Raw genomic sequence first — 5978 nt, 5'->3', positions numbered from 1 at the left:
ATTTATGGGTCGGATTAGGTGTTTATGGGTTCGAATTATTTAGGGGCATAATTGATCCCTTTCCATTTTCATATAAATGTCATGTGGTAAAGTCAAAATGACATGGCAATTCCATGTGGCATTTAAAGAAATGGAAAATGAGTTGGATATGTCCAGCAGGTCAATTAACTCCCTTAAGGGCATATTTAGACGAAAAGTTGGATGGCAAGGGCATGAGTGAGCCAAACTTTAAACGGAGGGTATATCTAGACCTTTTCGAATAGTTTAGGGGCATATTTGACCCTTTACCCTATAAAATATATTGAATTCTTTGTCACGTGGATCAACACCAAGTAGAAAATACTTGGAGGTTTTACGATTTATTAAGGTGAATATGTATAATCTAAAAAATGACACATTTCATGTGGTTAACTTCACTATTTATAATACAAGAATGAGAACACACCTAACCAAATTAAACATGAACCGAAAGTGTCTAGTTATAACACTTTATTAGGAGTTGGGTCGTTCAATTGAAATAAGACTTAGTTTAAGTATCAAAATATAATATGTTCGACAAGTTTAAAAGGTTGGTTATGTATTAAGCTATGAAATAAATATAAATTAAATGCAAGGGTCTATCAAAAATAGTTTCTCTATCTTAAGATTGCATATACATTACTCTCTCCAAATCTATTTACACCATTCGTTTTAATTTGTTTGTCTTATTTTACTTTTCAATCCGTAAAAGAATGTTACTTTCCTTTTTTTTGACAACTCTTTAATTTCATTTTCAAATAATATATTTAAAACAACATAATTAAAAATATTTTAATATATTCTGTTTAGTTTAATAAGTTTTATTTTTTAAAACAACAACTACTTGCTGATCAACGCCATAAATTGGACGCGGGAAGTAATTAATGATTTGATTTGTCATTACATGGGACTTAACTCTAAGTAGAGAATATTTATTAACTTTAGACTGTTAAAGATCTACTTTTCTTTATTCCAATATTTGCATGTTGAATATTCTCCCATTTTATGAAATTGTGATTTGTTAATCTATTATCAACTTGTGTTAATTTCCACAACGTCTAAAAAGTAAAACATCATATATAGTTTTATTGACATCACATGTATCCCTTTTACTTTTATATTTTAACTGCTACTTCACTTGATCTCAATATATATGGTAGTATTTCATTGGGAAAAAATTAAAAAATAAAAGGTTTTGAAATTTGAAATCTTAAATAAATCATATATTAATAAATATTGTATGATCATAAATTATTTTATCACCGGTCAAATGAAACTTTTAAAAATAAATTTATATTATTCCTTTTTAATCTTCCTTTTTAATTTAGAAGATTGATATACTTTATTCGTTTATCTTACTTGTTTATGCTTAATTTTGCATACCCTTAAAGGGAATAAATAAAAAAGTAAATTTTAATATGTTACTCATAATTATTATAAGTAATTTAATTACTAGAAAATAAATTGTACTTAATAATAATGGTAAAAAAAGTTATAAAATAATAAATTATTTCTTAATTCTTAAAATTGAAAGAAATAACTTTGAAAATCTACTTTTGTATAGTGGACATGTAAAAGTAGACGAAGGAATCTTAAGTCAATACTCCATCCGGACTGCTTTAATTGTCGTCAATATTAAAAAAATTAGATAATTCAAAATAATTATTATTTTAAAAAATCAAAATATAATTGAATTATTATTCTCATTTTCTTTCCGATAATAATATTTTGAAAGTAATAAATAGTAATTAAACGACATAGAAAACCCAAGACAATTACAATTGTTTAGATTGACTTTCTTTTTATTTTTTTAAGGGTGATGAAAGAAGGAATTTTTTATTTAAAACAATTATCATTTTATATGACTGAAAATATTAAAATAAAAAATATAATAATTTATACATTTTTAATAAGAAACTTATAATAAAATTTGAGAAATAAAGTAATCTGTTTGAAGTATGAGTTTAAGTTTTTTTTTATAAAAAAGAAAAGAAAAGAAGATAACATGGAAGAAAGAGTAATAAATATGAAAAATGGGGAAGGAAGAGGAACAAGCTAGAAATTGGAAATTGACTTCTATAGAAGTGGAGAATCAATGTTACAACTTATTACAGCACCTCTGACCTTTCACCCTCTAGAGAATAAGGGTTCTTTATTCAACTAAAAACTAAAAAGTAAGGGATCTTTAAGTCCTAAGGAGTAGTTTAGCATAAGGTAGATATTTAGGGGGATGGAGTAGCAATTGGTAATTATTATTTTTATTCTTAATTAGAAGTTTCGAAATTTTTAAAATACGAAATCATTCAATATGAATATTGGATATTGAATCGAAAATCAAAACAAAAATAAGGTGGATATTTTATAATTAAGTATGAGATAAAATATATGTTATATTTAATTGATGATATTATATTTTATTATGTTTAATTAAAATTTATCTTATTTTTCAGTTTAAAATAAATTAATCTAAGAATTATAATTTGAAGACTATAATATTACGGTAACTAGGGTTGTTCATAGTTATGGTTAAAAAATCAAATCAAACCGTAATGCGAATCAAATCGATTAAAAAAATTGATAGTTGGTGTGGTTTGATTTTAAATTTTGAAAATCGATATTATTTGGATTGATTTTGATTTTACTAAAAAAAACCCGCAAAAACAACCAAATCGAACCAAAAAATTATTTTAATCTTTATCTGCCCTACATCACATTAGATAGTCATACTTTCTCTTACTTTTATCAATATAATTCTGAATTACTTTTTCCCAAACTCTTCTTTAAAATAGAGATAGTTGAAAATCCTAGTAAAGAGAATGATAAAAAAAAATTAATAATTAATATAGTTTTGGCTTGAAAAATTATTTTGGATCATAAAAAAATATTAAAAATTTATTTATTTTGAACAGAAAATAGTACGAGATAGTGCTAAAGTGGCATGACACATGTTCATATCGTTTGGCCCACCATCCTTTGCTAAAGACCACTTCATAGGGAAAAAAAAGGATACTTAAAAAAATTGTTTATTTTGTAAATGATATGAGTTTGATATACTAAATAGTATTAATAGTTTTACTTTATTTTTAAAAATTTATTAACTATATACAATGGTTAAATTTAGAACTAAGTTACAAATACTTGACATCTCTATATATATTATATCTTATAATTGAGAACCAGGGGTAAAATTAAAATGAAATATATCTATTCGATCGAATTCAATATAGTTTTAGTTTAAATTTTATATCTATATTATAAACAAAATAACTCATTGAAATTGCACAAAAATTAAATTGATTAGAATTCAGTTACTAATATTTTTATTTTTTTATTTTTTTGGTTTCCCACCCGATGTCCGGTACCCACATTGGAGCCTGACTAAATCCGAATTTGCGCCGGAAAGTCCCATATTGGGGGTAAAGCACTCCCAAACAAAGACGACTCCGTACCCGAGGGGGCTCGAGCCCGAGACCCCTTGGTTAAGGATGAAGGAGTACTTAATTACCACTCCACCACAACCCTTGTTGGTTCAGTTACTAATATTTTATTTTTTATTTTTTGGTTTCCCACCCGATGTCCGGTACCCACATTGGAGCCTGACTAAATCCGAATTTGCGCCGGAAAGTCCCATATTGGGGGTAAAGCACTCCCAAACAAAGACGACTCCGTACCCGAGGGGGCTCGAGCCCGAGACCCCTTGGTTAAGGATGAAGGAGTACTTAATTACCACTCCACCACAACCCTTGTTGGTTCAGTTACTAATATTTAATATAACTATCATAAAATATAGAATATATAATGTTTAAATATTCACTCTTAAGTCTCTAACTTCGTAAATTAGAACTTAAGGGATTGTTTGGTGTGGAGGATAAGCACAACTAGTCCTTAGATAAATATTTAGTGGCACTAAGATTTAGTGTTTGGTTAGAAAGTTTGGAATAACTTATCCTAAATTAATAAATAGTACCGAAATAAGTTATCCCTCCCAAGAGATGATATAATAGTTCTATCATAATTTGTCATGAAATAAACTTATTAAATGACATAACAACCCTTCAAACCCTTTGATTATGAACTTCCGTTGAAAGAGCACTATTGATTTTAGTATTGACAATATTTTGTTGAATTTGCTTGGAGGCTTAAAATATGGAGATATTGAAGTAAAATGTTGGTCGTATTATGAGTTAATATCTCATATGGTCACTCAACTTTGAATAGTTCACTTAGAAAGTCGCTCTCAACTTTGAATAGTTACTTAGAAAGTCACTCAACTTTATTTTAGTAACTCAAAAGTCACTCAATTATTGATATTTCACTTAGAAAGTCACTCAAGTATTGATAATTTACTTAGAAAGTCATTCAACTAAATAAACTATAATTTTTTTAAAAATAATAAAATGCTCATTTAATTATTTTATTAAATTTTGTTGAAATATAGTTTTTAGTTTTAAACCAATTTTTTTAAATGATAAAAGAATAATATTGGGCGTTCTATTGATTACTTCTGATCAATTCCAATGTTCTTCTTTTTTTGGATCATTTTTCAGCCTATTCCACTAAACAATTGCTAGAACGGAAAATGATTTTTTTTGTCTATTGCTACAGTACGTTTATAAAAAAATATATAATTAAATAATTAGAGTGGATTAGTAAGATAATTAAAATAGATGTATTCTTATTTCTTAAAAAAAATAGTTTAAAATAAAATTAGATTTCAACAAAATTTAATGAAAAAAACATTTAAATTGATTGGGTGATTTTTAAAGTGAAATATCAATAGTTAAATGACTTTTTAAGTAAAATATCAATAGTTCAGTGACTTTTGATTTATAAAATAAAGTTGAGTGACTTTCTAAGTAAACTATTTAAAGTTGAGTGAATATATGAGATATTATCTCTCCGTATTATATCTTGGGCGGATTTGGGAGTTAGTATATGGTGGGCATATTATATGTTGCATTCGAAGTAAAATGACTTTTGTGTTGGAGATTATTTGAGGTTGATCAACTGCTGCACTTTTTAGGTGTTTTGAGTAAATTTGTGACTGCATTTTAAGTCAATTTTTTTTGGTTTCCCTGCTCGGTGTTCGATATCCACATTAAAGTCCGACTAAATCTGGATTCGCGTCGAAAAATTTCACCTTGGATAAAACGCTTCCTAACAAAAGCGACTTCGAATTTACCGCTGCGTATGGATGCAAGCTGCTATACTGCTTGTCATTTTTCTAGGCCGAACTCTGCCACATTTTGATCATTCGCTACTAAATTTTGCGCCATAATTTGCTTTATTTTTTATGCACAATTTTATAGTAAATGTGATATGTAAAAGAGTTTTCTGATCAAACCATTTATTAGAAAATCATGGAAATTCATACATAAAAATGATTAAGTTAATTAAAGTGGAGGTTTTGTTTTTAAGAATGAATAACTAAAATTCTACCAAAAAAAATATATAGAAAAAGCTAAATAAGAGGGTATTTTTGTAATCAAACCATTTATTTTTAGGAAGTATGTAATGGTTATTATTTTTAGTAGAACAAATCAAACAATCAATAAGAAATAATGTCAGAATAACTAATCCCAAAATAACAAATCTCATCATAATTTATATCAACATAACTTATATTCAAACCAAACGACCCTAAATCCTAATAGTTTAACTTACAACTCCACTCCCTGGATGAAGGCTTCACTTACTAATGTCATATTCGGTAAAAGCAAATCTTTTCTTTTCTTCTTCTTTTTAACCCAATGTTTATTCAATTCTTTTGTTGAACATTTTCTACTTTATTTACCCTAATTTTACTCCTTTATTTTTTCTTCTAATTTGTTGGTTTGACCTTAAGATTGTATCAGCTTACTTTATTCTTTCCGTTGCTAAATAATTGTTTTTTTATAGTTAATTTGGTTGATTTTCAATGCTAAATTAGATAAGTCAATCAAATATATTAGAATTTAAAT

The sequence above is a fragment of the Solanum tuberosum genome, unplaced genomic scaffold, assembly GCF_000226075.1.
Source record: "Solanum tuberosum cultivar DM 1-3 516 R44 unplaced genomic scaffold, SolTub_3.0 scf00010, whole genome shotgun sequence".
NCBI lineage: Eukaryota > Viridiplantae > Streptophyta > Magnoliopsida > Solanales > Solanaceae > Solanum > Solanum tuberosum.
This window is presented reverse-complemented; position numbering follows the sequence as displayed.